The sequence below is a fragment of the Microtus oregoni genome, unplaced genomic scaffold (assembly GCF_018167655.1).
Source record: "Microtus oregoni isolate MIOR12 unplaced genomic scaffold, Mior012 000041F_ref0000270, whole genome shotgun sequence".
In the NCBI taxonomy this organism is placed as follows: Eukaryota; Metazoa; Chordata; class Mammalia; order Rodentia; family Cricetidae; genus Microtus; species Microtus oregoni.
In genome coordinates, this window is record NW_024543208.1 from 10,054,408 (window position 1) to 10,072,813 (window position 18,406).

At 38.1% G+C, this 18,406-nt stretch overlaps 1 protein-coding gene across 1 annotated transcript in view; it reads left to right on the forward strand.

Annotated features, from left to right (window-relative positions):
- Positions 1-18,406, forward strand: part of Brinp1 (BMP/retinoic acid inducible neural specific 1) — a 179,538-nt gene that overhangs the window by 6,036 nt on the left and 155,096 nt on the right. The gene's annotated exons all lie outside the window — the stretch shown is intronic.

An 18,406-nucleotide genomic window follows, 5' to 3' on the forward strand; every position in this document is an offset into this window, starting at 1 on the left:
AATTCCCAAATATTCGTAATGGAATGGTAATTGCCATTTCAGAATTTTACAGAGTTTAGGAAAAGGGGAAGGCTAAGAAAGGCACATCAGAAAAGACAGTGATGAGAATGAACAGTGATTATAAATCGTTGGAGATCACGGACTATATCTTTTTATTTTATATCTCCTTTATTTCAAAATTTCATAGTTTACAAGTACAGATACATAAGGTTCTTAATTCTAATCCTGACCCCACTCATTGTCTATAAAGACTCCTGTAGAGCCCGTCTTTTTCTTTCTAGGCTTGCCTTCTGTAAATTTAAAAGGACCATACTGTTGCTTAGCTCACTGAAGAGATACTGCCGTGCTGTATGGAAATGCAACATGACAAAGCTCTTGTAAAAGCAGAGAGGGAGACACATGAATGGTGGCTGTGCTTCATCATGAGTTAGATGTCCTCTCAGCGATGAGAAAATCTAAAGGAAGTCATATCTACAGTCCCGCTTGTGATTCAAGACAGGCTGGCTGAGTGGGATAGATGGTGAGCCACTAGTGCAAGCTTTAATATCTAAGTGATTAAGTGTTAACATGAAACCCACTATCCTTCTGGAATAGAGCAGCCCAAAAAGGTTTTCTACAAATCTACAGACAGTCCTTGATACTGAGGGGGCAAAAGAGACAATTAAGAAATTAATGAGGCCAAGGAGAAGTGAAATTAATTTTTTTATATGACAGTGAAGGGTTTTTTTTGTCGCCCAGGGGAACTTTCTTTTGGAGATTGCAAGTGGCCTTGAGGAGAATAGCCTGAATTACCAGTGTTGCCTGCTACTGCTACACAGGAAGAGGGAGCCTGATGAAGGCACACAATCTATCATTCTTAACAAATTCTGTACTCACCTGGTACAGTGCTGTATAGAGGCATGTTGGTGTCCTCTTGGGAATATCTAAGTAACTGAATCCCCCAAGGATGAGAGGTAGATCCATAAGGCAATTAACAAAAGTGAGATGCAATCGTTTTTGTGTAAACTGTAAAGGTTGGAACAGCAGGGCTCCAAGTAAATGGCCCATCTGAACAGCTAGAACCCTCTGTAAGGGTTAAGCCAACACAGGCCCCAAAGGCTTTCTGAGATATAATTTATCTAGTATTTCAGAGCCCTAGAAAATGAGTCAGTGGGGAAGAACAGATCCTGTGTGTGGGTAGTGTGGAAAACCAGTTTACAGATTACAAGTTGATTTGGATGGAGGAAGGCTTCATACATATCCAGGGATAGCTGCATTTTAGAGGGCCCATCCTATTAAGGGATAAGTTCTCAAGTTGCTATATTAAGAATTAGTCATCTGCAAAAATAGATGAAATGTTTGATGCCTGTGGGCATCCCTGGAATATCCAGAAGCCCCACAATAAATCTGGAAGACTGTTCTGAGAATGTAACTGAGACCATAGCCTTGAGCAAATATGTCGCTGTTTACATGGTACTGGGTAAACTAAATTTCTCATAGAATTTGATGAGTTCTGAGTTTATAGGCATACTGCGAAGGGGGGGACACCTACAAGGAGCCTTACTCGTACCATAAAAACATCTGCACAAGTACAGAAGTCATTTAAAAAGAGGAAATCAGCATTTTGGTATGTGTAGACATGTTGGGGAAAGATTGAAAAATAGATCAAATGGCAGGGCGGGTAATGCGGTACTGCCTCCAACGCATTCTGAAGATACGACTCTTTCAGAGGAAGTGGTCATCACCAAGTGCAGTTTCCGGACATGGCTGAGGCTGGGGAGGACTGAGAGCATTATAAATAATTTTATTCTGGGTACATATCAATAGGACAGTGTCATTCATAGTCCAGTGAAGACTTACAAATGATTTCTGGAAATATTAGCAAGCCAGACACATTTTTCTTCATTTTCTCCTCTCTTTTTTGCATGGAAAAAATATGTTTGTTCAGAGTTCAGGGTCTTCACCCAGAATATTTAGGGGTGACTGAAATGTCCCTACTATAAAGCTACTCCTGACCTGGTGCTGGGTGTGTCTAACTTGTTTGCTTTGTATTCCTTGTACTGTAATAGATATATAGTAGATTTTTGTTGTATATTGTCTACAAGCACAGAGTGGGTAGAATAATCTCCCATTTTGAATATGTGAAAACTGAGGTGTGTAGCAGCAGTGTTCCCAGTTGAAGAGCAAACAGTGAGCCCATGGTGTGGTATGGAGGATTTGAACCCATTCTTATCTAAGAGGGATTGAAAACTTGAGGCCTGGAGTCTGAATACCTGTGCTACCACTTACCAGGCCTCTGATCTTAGCCAGGTTAACTAATGTTCCCATGTCTGTTTCACCATCTGTAAAACGGGCAGAACAATAGCAACTCTGTATGGAAATGAGATGACAATGTAATCAGTTCATTCGGAAAGTGTTTCATACAGTGCCTGGTCAGTTGTCACAACCACATAGCGTTAATTATTTTTGCTCCTATTACTGCTGTGCCCTGATGTATCAGATTGAGCATTGTCTGAATTCTTAGGCTTGTATTCAAACTGGAAAAATCATACACAAAAGAGATTACTTTAATGTTTGAGACATGACCTTGCAAAGGAAATCTTAGGATCATTTTTACAAACCAACTCCTTCCCAGCATCTCACAGTGATACAGCAGTGGTTGTAGGAGGGACTGAGAAAGTGGGAACAAATATAACAGTATACAGAACTGCTAAAGTAGAATTTTTACTTCTGTGTTTCTGTGGGTCAGGAAGCAAATGTAGACAGGTCATTGACCATGAGAGCTGAAAGTCCATATGGGTCTGTTTAATTTTCTCTCCTTTTTCTTTTGTTTTATTTCATGCATGGAACCATTCTTTTTAAGGTAAAAGAGAACTTGAGTGGGCTCAGGTATGCCAAAATTCTGCAACCTCTCTTCCTGCATCTATCTACTTCATTTTTTAATATGTAAGGCCAGTGTTGTCCGTCGGGTTTACCTAAAAGCATGGATGATTAACAGTAGCTTGATATCATGTTGATCTTTGTCTTCATGATTCCCTTCCACAGCATTAATGCCATTTATTTTATCAAATTCCTGAATATCTTGAAATGATCGTTTAAATTGCATGTATCCTTCATTGTGATACGCCAAATTTAAAATTATTTTTTCCAGTTTCCCAACAAGGACATTCTGTCTAAAACATGGGAAATTCACTGTAGGACATGCAATAAGCAACAATAGTAGACCTCAAGCCCTTGTCTATTAAATGTGATGTTCTTTGCCTGAATTACCACTTTTCCTTGCGCTAGCCTAAGGCATTGTCCAGCTAGTAGCAACTTCCAGCCTGCCCTCACATGCAACTTGGTGGCTTCTTATAGTGGAGGTTGATGACTGCTATTATTGTCTTGGGTAGGGTCAGTCATTGCAAATCATCAGCCATTATGTCATAAGACTTTGCCCTCCATTCTGATCTTTCAGATGTATAAAAGTGTGAAGGCATTCATTGTATTTGCTCCAGGAGGAATTCTAAATGGGGCTGCTGGAAGGCACTTCCTAAATCTTTGCTAACAATCTGCATTTTACTTCCTTCCCTTCTTTATCTGTCAGTATCCTGAATATCTTCCACTCTTCCAGTACGGTCTCGCTGCCAGTTTCACAGGCTCTTAAAATAGTAATTTAACTTCACAATGCCTCTGCAGGAAACTTTAGCTTAGCCTGTTTATTTGCACCCTAATTGTGTGAGTTCAAATGCTGCTGAAACCAGGGCCAGCAATCATAGAATAAACCATTTTCTAACTCTGAGCCAGAGCTAAGTGCCAAGATCTTTCTTTAAATGGAAACAGTGACTGCAAACCCACCCGTGATCGCAGTGATTTCACTGTCACCGTTAAAGGGAACTTAAGAAATTGTCGGGTGGAAATGGCATGAATTTCAACAGCCAGATGTTGCAACATACTGTAATATTTCTATGGATATTTCTCTGACTCTGTATCTTTTTTTATAATTTATGCACACACATACATGAATTTAAGAGAATTGATGTTGAACACTTTGGAAATAAGTAGAAAGGAGAATTGTAGAGATACTGAAAAATGCTCAAATAGTTGCCTTTTCATATTACTGGCCCATGAACTGGGTCATAATTGTAGGATCACCTGCTATTAGAAGGTAGAACTTTAAAATGGAGAACATGTATGACTCCACCTGTATTTTCAAAAAGAAGATTAGGGGGCGGGGCCGAAAAAAAAGAAAATATTCCTTTCCCATTTAAAACAAGAGTAAACAAGTGTGGGAATAAATTGAGAGGCAAGAAAGGAGCAATCAGGAGGGATGTAAACTGGAAGACAGTGAGAAAAGGAGGTTAGTAGGAACATGTCCAAAGCCACAGAGAAACCCTGTCTCGAAAAACAAAACAAAACAACAACAAAAAAAAAAAAAGAAAGAAAAGAAAATGCCACAGTTACATTCTACCCCACCAAAAAGAAATAGTTTTGGTTGGTTTGATTACTTTATTGGACATATAAACAAAGTGCTACAACAGAAATGAAGTAAAATTATGCAAGAAATCGAGATGTAATCCAACAAAGCTTTACTTTGCTACATGAAAATAATGATGAAGATGATGATAAGTAAGAACAAAAGCAGCATGATGTCAACCAGCATCACCAAGATGTCTCTATTTTTGGTGCTGATGCTGATGATGCTGTAGTCAGCTGTTTTAGCAGTAAGTGCCATCCAGGCAAGCAGTGCAGGAAAGCAGAGGCTCCCCTGAAGTGTTAGAAATAAACATGCAACACACTTATGGCTTGTAGTTGCTTCACTTTAAAACAGAAGACTAGAGCTAGCAGGGTAAGTCCGTGGTTAAGGTACTTTCTGAGTAAATGTGGGAGTGGAGTTTATAGTCCCAGACTTCATGTAAATGCCGGATGGACATGGTCATAGCTACAGTCCCAGGGCCCTGTTAGCCCTGTCAGGTCAGGAAGGTCTGAGTTTGCTGGCAACTACGTCAATGACAAAGGTAAAGAATAATTGAGGTTGACTTCTGACAGCACAATCTGTGTTTCACATATACACACATGTGTGCCTGCATACATGTACACACTAAAGAAAAATAAATAATACAAGGAGAATGTTTTATTGTACACTTCTTTGTGTCAGACACTGTTCTAAGAGCACTGAAAAAGGCAGTGAACACAAGGGACTAAGAACCCCTAATATGTATGCTCTAATTGAGGGTAAAGTCGTTACATAAATAAACAAGCAAAATATAGTGTGTGTCAGATGGTGATAAGCGTAATAGAGAAGAGAAAAATAGAACATGACTAGAGAAGGAAGGTGGGTGGGACAGATGGCACGGTGGGAGAGGGCATGCTAATTCATGTAAATGGGGAAGGGAAATGCCCAGGGAAGTGCTGCCTTTTGAAAAGAGGTCTGGGGGTGATCCAGAATCCAGCTGGCACATACCCTTGGAAGTAGCCTTCTAGGTAAAGGTAGCCAGGTCGAATCTTCTTCACAAGTGAAAGTACAAGAAGGGAGAATTGCAAGTGGTTGAGAAAGTAAATACCAGAGGTTGGACCATGATCTGGAGTGATCTTTTAAAGCAAGATTCTGTGTAAGGAAGCCAGTGTAACTAAGGTGGAGAAAGCAACAGGAATGAGGGGGAGATTCTCTATCAAGAGACCAGGTGCAACATTCAGACACATTGCCAAGTTATGCTAAATTTTACAAGGGAAGTATAAATGCTTCTAAATTAAGAATGTGACACCCCATCTAAGAAATCAGAGTCTATGAAGAATGTTCTTTTTGAGGACAAAAGAAAATTGAAATGAAACAAAGTATAGAATAGACTCTGTTTGAGAGGTATCCTTATATACCAGGAGATGAAATGATAGGAAATATCATTTATACAATGGACAAGCAACAGGACCCTCCATAAAGTTTTGATGTGAGAGTGAATATCACATTCAGAAAGCACTTGGGAAAAGGTCTTATGCACAGCAAGTACTCCATAAACAGCCCTTCTGTTTGAAAGGTCCTTTTATGGAAAGGGGACCTTTCCATATTGACTTACTTTTTGGTGAGCGACTGAAGGAGCATAAGAAACAAAATATCAAAGAATTCATGATTGTTGAATGAGATGCACATATGTATTAGTGACTATTTTTGGATAATGTGCTACAAATGAATTTCATTCTTTCTTTGATGCTTCCCTGTATTTCCTTATATTCTATAATGAGTGTGCATTACTTGGGTAATCAGTGCTTTAATTTGTAGGATTAATGGGATTAATGAGCTATCCACAGTAGGTTAAAAGAAAGACTGAAGCTTTGGAGAATCCATGAATGTAGTTATCTCCATTCTAAGTCAAATTTAGATGGCACACCTTTTCTTCCTCACCATTGGCTTGAGTGAAAAGATTCATATAACATTGGTGATTGTCTAAGTCATTTGTGATTTCTAATGAACAAGAGTAGCTCTTCGTCCTTTAAAACAAAGTAGTGCCACCTTTATATTAAATGAAATGATTTCCTGAGTAGAGGACACTTTCTGTGTCATTGTTTGAGAATCATGGGTGACTCAGGAGGCCTTTTTCAGTTTATTTTGAATTTTGAATACATTACTTTCCTGAACTTCCATTTCTCATGTATGAAGTGAAGGCTTGAGGATTGTAGTACCATTCTGAAGTCACTTTGGAAGTAGAGAGAAGGTGATAAAGTGAGATTAGCCCATCTCTTCACCTTCTGCCTGCAATCAAGTAACTCTTCTTACCTGCTTTGCTTCATTATATTTGATAAGATCAGAATATGAAGGTTCAAGAATTTGACAATGACTTGAACACATTGTACTCAACTTCTATTGCTATTTAAGACATTGTATTGAGATCTTTGCAAGCCAAGTATGTCTTAGACATACCCCTGGGGGTTCCTGGGAAGAAAAGGCTAGTGTAAAACTGTTCCATGTCACCTTTGTTATCAGAATGCACAGCATACATTTGCTGTCGGCAGATCAACTGCTATCACAACAGTATGTTCTGTCTTTAAGATCAGTTCCAATGGAAACACGTTGTTTGCGTAATAGAACTCAGGACTAAAAGTGTGTCTCTCTGAGTCTTCCAGAAAGGTGAAGGCTAGGGGTTGCTCTGGAGATAAACATGAAAAATTCAGGCTCCTGGGAATAAATGAATGTGGTGAACATGGTAAACCTAATAAAGATTGTTTGTCTTCATCCCAGAATCATAGAATATTAGCACTACGCTAAGATTCTTAACACTCTACATAACTCGTCCACTATTTTGACAGGTAAAGAAATCAAGGGCAAAAAAAAAAAAAAAAAAAAAGAAATCAAGGGCAGAGCAAATGTAAATAATGTGCATCCTTTATGTACATCCACAAGCATAATGACCCAAGTTCAGATCCACTAAACTACTGTAAAGCTGGACAGGGCAGCATGCAACTGTTATCATAAAACTCTTATTGCAAGGTAAGAAGCACAGGCAAAATTTCTTGAAGCTCACCAGTATACAGCAGCAACTACCAAGAGACTATACCAAATATGGTGAAAGGTGAGCATTGACGTTGATGCTTGAGGTTGTCTTCTGATCTCTACATGTGCCAAAATATATATACACACCTGAATACTGACAGCACATGCTCATACCCTCCCCTCCTCTCTCTCTCTCTCTCTCTCTCTCTCTCTCTCTCTGTCTGTCTCTCTGTCTCTGTCTCTGTCTCTCTCTCTCTCTCTCACACACACACACACACACACACACAAGCATGAGCATACACACACATGAGAAAACTTAGGACTATAACAACAGGGACTGAACTGACAGATGTCATATTCAATCATACAAGCCTGAGGCCTAGAATACCAGTTCCCTGTATCCAGTTCTAAAATCATTCTCCTTCCATAATATTCTGATTAGGCACTATTTTATTATTTTGTTTTGCTTGGGGTTTTGAAAACTCTGAGGATAGTAAAATGGGTAGCATAATACATTTGAGGGAAGTATTATATTATAAACATCAACATTTTAAAGATTCTTTTGTGTCCTACAAGGAAGATTTAATTATCCTTAGTTCAAGTGTTCTCAAAATTATTTGACCTTATAATTTCAACTTTCTCTCTTACAATTAATATTAGTACTCCATGTGACATATAAAAAATTCCAAATAGTAGAAAATCTATCCTCTTTGCAAATATAGGAATGTTATATTTGTGGGAAATTTGTGTTTAGGTAATTTTGATGATATACATTATTTTGGAAATTATAATCATACTAAGAAAATTATTATAAGATAAAAAAGAAGTTTCCTCATTGATTTAATGTAAGCTTCACTTCCATTTCCTTCTCTCTCTCTCTGTCTGTCTTTTTTTGTTATTACTGTTATTAGGTTACTATAGTAATGCACTTTTTTGCTTTTCCCCTTCCTGTGTCCTCTTGTAACTTATTTCTTATTGCTCTTATATTACTGCTCACATCTCATTAATGTTTTCTGAGGCATGTTTCTTGAGGATCAGCTACATATCTGATTCTTATTTTTAGTTTTTGGATAGAGTTGGTTTCCTGATCTGAAGCCATTGGCAGTCTGAGAGCAGACAGATATACAGTCTGAGGTTGTGTGAAGTGGCTAGTGCTGAATCTGGAGTGAACCTATGTATGATGAGGAGCAGAGAAGAGGTCTTTACCTGTGGCCTTGTAGGCTGCATAGCTAGGATGCAGGGAAGAGCCATTCCAGATGAGTAGGAACAGTGTGTTGAGAGAGGATTAATGCAAACGCTGGCTACTTAAAGCTTCAGGACTTAGATCTACTAATTTCTATTGAAACAATGTTTGCTGACTACTAAAGAGTTGTTGGCTTGATTAGATCTACCATTGAGAATAACAGAGGATGGGGGGGGGGTTAAGGAAAGGCCTTGCTAGCCCTTTTGCAGATCATGATTGTGGTATAGCTATTGCACAGAAGATGCACCTCTACACTAGAACAGTGGCGGGGAAGTGGATGGCCTAGAGAAACACTGTTGGTGAGACAGAGGGAAGGGAGGGGTTAAAGATGGCTTCTTTAAGGTGGTGTCAGATCAGGGCCTCCTTTCTCTAAACACAGCTTCCAGAAACAGCAGGGTCTCAATTATCTCAACGTGGGCTGTGAAATTCTAAAAAAAAAAAAAAAAAAAGTTCTCAAAACAGAATTAAGTTTAATTTGCTTTAATTGAAAAATAAACACATGCCATGTACTCTCATGGAGCACTCTCAGGAGGAGAAAAAAGGCTAGAAAATTAAATGAACTGTTCAGTATGGAAGAACAGTATTGGATATCATAAAATAGAGTTGGCATTGATTGAGAAATTGTATTTAGAATTATATTGAGGAATCAAAGCAGTGATCTCATATCTGAGTTTTGGGTTTCTCAGTGTTTTGTGGAGTTGATATTTTTATTGGTTAGAAGGATGGTATAGGGTGACTATGGAATTTGGAAAGCTCTCAAGTTGGAGTCAACAATTTCAGCTTCACCATTTTTCTATCTTCTTAAGGGATTTTGATAAATCATGTTTATCCTCAGCTTCATTATCTATATAATGGGAGAAATAATCATTGGATTCTAAGAGGACTGCGTAACTAATATTCATAAAAATTTAAAGTGTTAAGAGATGATAGGGGAGGATGCAGACCAGAAGAGGAAAAGGATAAAACATATTGGAAGAAAACATTGGCAAAGAGGGAAGAGACATGTGCCACAGCGAGTCCAGCTATCTCAATCTTAGACGCTTTCTGTTCTGGCATTCAGGAGTCGTGCTAGAGGTTAGGATAAAGCACTGGGTCTGCTTCCATGGTACTTGTATTGTAAATATTCTCAAACTTTGAACCATAAAATGAAGTTGAAGACAAAAATGGGTAGAGAGATGTACCTTCAGAGACAAGTGGCATGCTCATACGACTTTTCTTTACAGGTGTTTTTCTGTTTCATAGTCTCTCTGTCCTCACCAGTTAGTACAGCTACTTTGACTTCTGGGGTTTTTTGTGCTTCAGAGAATGACAAAGTGACCTTATTCTCATCAAGAGAATTGATCTTCAAATTGTAAGCTATAAATGTTAAATTCTTATAATATTGATATTTGAGAACCATAGTTGTAGAATTTTAGAAGCTATCAAAATTTTAAATCACAGAATCTTAGTATAATAAAAACTTAAGAGTTAGAATCTCATAGACTCATAGAGAGGAGCACTTATGAAATGAAAAAAAAATCCAATCTTAGTGCCATCAACTATTGAAAGTCCTAGGATTATGACATTAGAGATTTTTTTTAGAAGATGGCACCAGTGGTTGTCTTCTTTACTTTCTTTCTCAATTCATGAAAAATATATGTATAGCAACTTAGAGATTATTCTTAAATAAATATGCATATACAATATACACATGAGAGATGAAATACTTATAATACTTATGGTAGACACATTGGCCAAATGTAATCCATGGTGGTGACACATAAATCTTCTAGATGTTATAGTATTTCCTGATAGGGTGATGGTTACCTTTATTGACACCAAAGACAAACACCTTGAACAAAAGAGCACTTAAAGCAAAATAGAATTAACATCTTTTCTCACTGGCAGCTCTGTTATAGTCTTGATGTTGACTGTCATTTTAGAAAACATTTCTCTAAATACTCATTGTCATAGGACAATGCTAGATTCAGATAGACTAAAACTCATGTGTGGCACTCTGATTTTTATGCTGTGTCTAGGGCAGTTTTGTCTGGTGACTGATACATTTATTCCTGTTCTTACCCACAGCTCTTCTTCTTTTGTACACATGATAAACCACTGTTGATCTGCGTTTTGCCTTATGTTTCCTGTGAAACATTGGCTCAGACCATCTAGACTTATTTTAATCTTGGCATCTGTTTTATATGTGACATTTATTTCTTCCAGATTCTATGTTCTCTCACAGGTCTTCGTATTCAGTGGTCTATTTTGACAGGAAGAGGAAGAACCTGATTTGGAGAAGTGTGTAGAGTGAGACCATGAGAGCTGTGTGTTTTTGTGAGTGGTAGTGGTGATGATGGTGGTGTGTGTGTGTGTGTGTGTGTGTGTGCAAGTGTGTATGTTATATATTTGTTTACCCTGCTTGTGTATTTTGTGTAGTGTGTGTAGAGAGAAGACTGTGTATATATATGTGGTAAGTTTAGGATGTGTGTGTTTTTTGAAGTGTATTGTGTGTGTGTGTTGTATGTGGTATGTAAATGTGTATGCTGTATGTGTGGTATGCATGTGCAAGTATACATATGTGTGTATTTCTGTTTAAGTGTTGTCTATATAGAGTATAATACTTTGTATACTATATGGTATGTGTAGAGGAGCGAGAGAATGTGTGTATGATATATGTGTGCATGTATGGTATGAGAGATGTGTGTATAGAATGTGTGGTATGGTATGTGGTTTTGGTGTGAATATAGGTGGTATGTGTGTTACGTGTTGTGTGTAGTGTGTGGTATGTGTGTATGGTAGTATTGTGGGTGGGTTTTTGTGTGTGCTGTGATATGTGTGATATGTGATGTGTAGTGTGTATGGAGTGTTGGTGTAGTTCATTTTGTGCATATGTGTGTGTATATGTGTAGTTTGCATGTGTAGATAGAAGTTTTTGTCCTGCCTGGTTCCATAGTTGTTCAGTCTCAAAGAAACAAATGGAGGCTTATATTAATAATAAATTGGTTGACTTGTTAGCTCAGGCTTATTATTAACTAGCTCTTAAAACTTAAATTCACCCATAATTCTCATCTATGATAGCCATGTGGCTTGGTCCCTTTTCATCAGTGAGGCATTCTCATCTTGCTTCCCTTGTCTGGCTGATGACTGCAGACTGAGTCCTATTCCCAGAATTCTTCTAGTCTGGTCACATCACCTATTCTTCCTGCCTGGCTACTGGCCGATTACCATTTTATTATAGCAATACAAGTGACTAATATTTACAGTATACAAGAGCATTGTCCCACAGCATGCATGTGTATGTGGACATATGTCTCACACAGATAGTGAGCTTAACTCTTCCAAATGTGAATGTGCCATTTGAGCTTGAATGTACTCATGGATTTCTAAATGTATTCATATGTGAATAAACTTGCATGGAAATGAATGTTCTCATCAGGAGGTAAGGCATGTAAATGCTTTCATGGTTTTAATACACATTTGTTAAGCAGCTATAATCTTTCTAACAATGAAGGAAGTGCTTAAATAAATATTAATATATTTGTATTTGTAACTATTAAGTAACCATTTCAAGTTTATTTGAATGATGTTTCAAATATGTCTCTTGTTTTGAAGTTATGATTGATACCAAAGATGCTAGATAAACTGGATTTAATGTATTGAGTGGGTCTGGTTCATGAATGTAGTTGTAAGTGTGTGTGTGTGTGTGTGTGTAGGGGGTTGTATCTGTATGTAAATAAGTGAGTGTGTTCTGGGTATAGCTCTGCCTTGAGCATTTAGTGAAAGTTTCTTCAATAGTTCCGAAGAGTAGCTGTGACCAGAGACTCCCGACTCCAGCAGGTTTTGGATGCTGATGTGTCTTCAGTATTGAGACAGGCAGTAGTCTAGCATCCTATGTTCTCTGTCTTTGGTCAGATCTCCAAATCATTTGAATAGCACTTAGATGTGCCCATGTCAGGTGAACTGAGAATGGCCCCTGAGAATCACACATCTCAATGTTAACATAGGCAAAGATAGAAACAGAGAAGGTAAACGTAAATAAATGCCAGTGTTTTTTCTCAACGCGGAAGACGAAGAAAAAGAGGACATAACATGGGTTCAAGTAGCCAGCCAGACATTTATGTCTGTGGGGTTGCCCAGTTTCCTGTGCTGGGGTTTTTCCCTGGCTAAGTCCTGAACTCATATAAATCTTATGCTGTCTGACTTCTAGCCAGGATGAGCAAACATTCTGCATTCGTTGCACTGAAGCTTGGAGGGGCTGAAATAGAACTTTGACCTTCTGCTTCACTTTAGGGCAACCCTGGGTTTCCACTTTCATTTAACCAAAACTGCTTGTAAGCGTTGCTGCAGTTTGATTGTTGCAAATGTGATGCACCGATCCATCTCCCTTGTAATGCTACCCAGTTTCTGCTCCATCTGTCAAAGAGAAAACATTTGCAGAAATCTCTCGGCTTTTCTCCAAGGGCTGAAGCCTTAGTTGTGTCATGATATGCTGGGCAGGAAGTAGAGCCAGGAGTTGGTGAAGAAGGAAAATTGATGAAATCTGGTTTTGGTATTTTTTGATCATCTGTTCTCCCAACTAACACGCCTGCTATATTCAGCCACTGTCACTGAGGTTTCAGTTCGCGCCTGCAATTGACTAGGCACTTCCACGCTGCTTCCTCTCACTTTGTCTTCCAAATGGAGTCATTACTTTTGTTCTCATAATTGTGTGTTCTATGTTCCTGAAAGGCTCTTGGACGGAGGTTTTCTCCCTCTCCACCCACCACGCCGTGTGTGTATTTGTTATACATCTAGTACATGTTTCTGTGTGTTTGTACCCACAGTGCTTATGCCTGAGTATGTAAAGGGAAGTCACAGGTCAATATGTGTGCTTTTCTCAATCTCTTATTTTTCAGACAAGGCCTCTGTTATTGGTTGCAGCTCATTGGTTCAGCTAGACTTACTGACTAAGGAGCTCCAGAGGCCCACATATGACCCTACCCCTCACCAGGGTTAGTGTTCCAGTTGTGTTCCAGTATACAGCTTCCATGTGGGCTCTGGGGATCCAGGCTAAGGTTCTCTTGCTTGCACCACGAGCACTTTCCTGACTGAGTCACTTTTGCACCCACTGTGTTGTGGTCCTCTAATAAGCTCTCACTCATTTCGTAATAAAAGGACTATATTTTGGTGCGGGAGAAGCATTGGAAGACCTAGGTTTAAGCCTTCATTTGCCATGCTTTAACTTGGCAAATCTCTCATCCTTTCTGAGCTTGAATTTCCTGTGAAAAGTCCCAGGAGCCTGTGAGGATTAAATGGTTTAAACTAAGCAAAAATGCTCCACAAATTGGGAAATACTACACCTAGGCTGCATGTATCTAGCTAACCCATTCATTTGCCAGTTCATTTTGTTTGCTTCTTTATTTATTAATGGATTATTAGCTGGGTGAACAATATACACTAAATCCTGCTTTGCTATATCGTATCAAAACAAGGCAAATTCATGCTTTCCAAAAGCTCACGTGCATGGCAGCATACTGTTCTGATATGGATTAATGGGTCGGCTTCTGTTTCATTTGCTTGGAGGGTGAAATGACCTTGAGCTGAATGTCCAAGAAGAAATCATTCCAAAATTCTCAATCCTGACAATTATTAACATATCTCCAGTGCTACAAAATTAAACACACTCTTACACGTGCTTTCAGTGACATGTTCTTTGGTATTTAACTAAAGCAATTGAAATTCTATGTTCATACGAGAATCCTGCACATTGCTTTTGGCAGTCGTGTTCAGAGTTACTAAAATTTGGAAAAAAACAAAAATGTCCCTTGGGAGGCGAATGGAAACATAAAATGTGAAATATCCAGGTAGTGGAGACCTAAAAAGAAAGGAACTATTATGAAATGAAAGGATGTGAGTAAATGTTAATGCACATCACTAGTGAAAGAAATAAATTTGGAAAGGCTACATACCATTTTAGTACAACCATACAGTATTCTGAAGAAGGCTTGCATGTATTACTGTAATATTAGACTCATGTTGTTATATTTTTGTTGAACTCATAATACATACACCAAAACTGACCGTAATGTAAACTATGGTCTTTGGGTAGTAATTATGTGTCAATCTACATAAGTTCACCAACGGACACAAAAGTATTCACTATGGTTTAGGATATGAAGTAGGGTGGGCTTTGCAGCCATATGTATATGAAGGGGCAGGGGGATTTTATGTGGATAGCTCTTACCTTTCCTTTAGTTTTGAGTATGAATCTGAAACTAATCTTCAATGAAAAGGATAAATAATACAGTTTGTGTGCAGTGGGTGCTTAGGGTAGAGATGAGGTCTGTCAGAAGAACATTCTAGGAGGACAGATAACTTGAGGGAAAATAGCTGAGGGGTAAAATCGGTTTGGAGTTCCTGAAAATACCTACAGATAACCTAGAAAGCAAAGGTACAAGTGCTGGTAAGTGATGGAGAGTGACACGTGGGTTATAACAATGGAGGAATGGGAAAACCGGTTCTAGTTCTCATTTAGAGGTGGGAGGGAGCCATTGATCTGGGCGTGATCCAGGAAGGAACCCAATAATGACAACAGCTGCCTTTCATTGAGCAGTTGCTGTTTGCCAGACCCTGTCATCAGTTTGCGTTTGTCTCTCATTGCACACACACAAAGACAATCTCACAAAGAACAATGTTACAAGGAAATTGACATTGAAAGAAACTGACATTATTTGCCCGCATGGATTGTAACTCTCGAGACTTGAACCAAAATAAAATTCGACTGCTTATAGTGTCCTCAAAATCAGTTTTGCATTGTAGGAATGTCTTTGTAGTCCTGGGGTGAGGATGTTGAGCAAGGGACAAATTATGTTTATTTATTCTTGAGAGTAAGATTATCCTCTAGAATTCCAAGAAAAAGAATCACTTTGGTGGTAGAGTTCCAGGCACTATTCTAAAGTTTTCAAGGAGGTGTTTGGGGTCAAGGGAGCTTCTTAGAAGCACATTTTTTTTTTTATTTTATTTTTTGGCAACTTACTGCTTCATCTGGAAAGGAAGTGGGTGTCAGCGAGGGAGTTGGGCTCCTGGGCTTTTGTTAATTAACATCTTCACATTTAGCTTATTGGTTCCGTACAGATACCTAACATTTCCGTCGAACATCATGGAAGCCGCCTTTGTTGGCAATTCACTGGAGACAGAACCTGAAAGTGAAAAGGCCATAAAACAACTCATAACTTTTATTTTTTTCTATAATTAGATTTTTATAGCATTCTAAATTCCTTGAAGGAAAAGCTATAGAACCACAAACTCTGAGATCTTAAAGGTCTATGATATTTTTTTCCTCTGTCTCGGCCTGCGAATAGCAATGCAAGCACCACTTTCTTCAGCCTTTTGTGTTCCTGCACCGTGCCTTTTGGATTTTTCTTTCATGTGTGCACTTTTTAAAAACAGCCTCCTTGGACAAATGCTCACCAGTTACTTGTATAAAAATTGTAGAACCTCTTTTACTCCAGCATTTTTACGTCCTGACTTCATATTGATATTGGAAATATAAGGTCTCTTATAAAACACTGTATTTTTGTTTGTTTCTTTGTTTGCTTTTTAAGTCAAATGGCCGTTCCTGAAACAGGAAAATAATTGATTTCAAGTTTGCCAACATATTGGTCTTATATGTTTGACTTGGTTTTATAGCATAAAAGGCTAACGGTCACTGATAGCCTCTCATTCTTCATTTGACTAGAGGATACTATAATGATGTCTTTGTATATGTCATAATCCATAATACATTGGGGAATGTCTTGTCCAGAGTTTTTTATCATCACATATATTAGAAGTGGGTGAATCTCTGACCAACCACAAATATAGATGTATTTTTTTCTATGTTCAAGTCTATTTGATGCATTTCAGACATGTAGGGAGCTTTCAGTCAAGGTCTTAGGATTTTGAAAACTTAGTTATTAGGTGCCCTGAGTTTGCACCAGGTGAATCATGCTTCCAAATTTAGTACCCATGTAATCTTATGCAGAATGCTTAGTAACATAGTACTTCACTTACCCTATCTGCAAGGAGAGTAACCAAACCAATCTGGAATTGTGGGAATTGCGTGAGTTGAACAAGCAGAACTTTTAAAGCAGGTTCTCGGTCAATTATTACTCTTGTCTTTAAGGCACACATGAGAAAAAATAGAATTCGGAGAACAGGTTTACCTGTATCAGAAGGCCTGGGTTCAAGTTACTTCTAAAAGTCTTCATCATAAGGAATCTTTAAAGTTGTGTGCTGTATTACTGTGATAAAGAGAGTAAAATGGGTGCCAATGAGATGACGTTAGCTGTAGAGGAGATTTGGGACCACGTATTTTTCTCCTTCGGAAAGTGTTTTGAAGAGTTTTAGTAAAATTATTTATTTCATTTGGATAAGAAATGTTTGCAATAGTAAAGCTGATGGGGCAGTTTTTGCAATAGAGATACCAGAAACAGAATTTCTGTTCTCCTCAGAAATTCTTTGCTGTGAAGACTTTAGCATAAAGAAACGAGGAGAAGATGCCAGTAGAGTTGCAAATGAAATGAAGTAAAGTTAGGTTGTTAGAATGAAGCTGCTTGGAATATGGAATCTTCATCAAAGATTCTTGCATTTGGATCAATCTGGAAAGGTTTGGGGGACTACATGAGTGGAATCAGATGTGTATGTGCTTGTGAATATTCAATGAGACAGGAGTTGTGGTGCCTCTGGCTCTCAGGATTTTGCCTATTGCCATAGATTAGGCTGCCATCTGGCTACTACCTGCATTCAAGATGTTGCATGAATTCATTTGATAATTTGATGTTTTTCAACAATGATTTTACTTTCATGCAGAGAAGAAATACCTGATGCACATTAATGCTGTGAAAGGAAGCTGGTCATGGTACATGAGAGAAAGTCTGAAGCTGAAGTTTTTTTTTTTTATTTTAAATATACTTCGGAATTTTTTTTTCTGACATCAAGACCTCAGGTTACACATGCATATGTACACACACACACACACACACACACACACACACACTCACAGGGGAAGGGAGAGGGCAAATGAATACACATCTACAAATGCCCATACACATAGAGTAAGTATGAACAAATATTCTGAATTAGAAATGTAATTTAATGCTCATTTTTAAAAAAAATAATTGCAGTTTTGCAAGCAAATGATGGTCTAATATTTGGAGCTGAATATATTTGCTTGGAAGCTATGATGTGGAGGTTAGGCTTACAACCTTGCTAAAGGATATCAGATAAACATTTCACTGTAGGATCTTGGAATTCATTCGCCCACTTGTTCATCTATTCATGAACATGTATAGATAGACTCTACTTTTTGCTAGAAGCTATAGCAAAAATATGAAATATCCTGGAAGACTTTGAAGATTTGATATAAATTGTATGCCTACCATGTGCTTTGAGTTGTAGATAAAAATATAAACTGGTAGTATGGCCTCTATATTTAATGGCATTATAATTAAAAAGATTAATATTACTCTCAATATTAAATAGTGAGTATGATAAGAAAGTTTTAGAATATGTGTGTTTGTGTGTGTGCATGTGTGTGCGTGTGTCTGTATGTGTGTATGTGTGTGTGTATTCCAGATAGTAACATATATTTATCTGTGTAAAGACACTAAAACGTCCTTTATGTTCTGCTTCCTGCTATCCTCCAATTTAAGAAAAATATATAGTTATCCCAAACTTAAAACTAAGAAATATATTCAGAGATGTTAAATAGTTACTAAGGA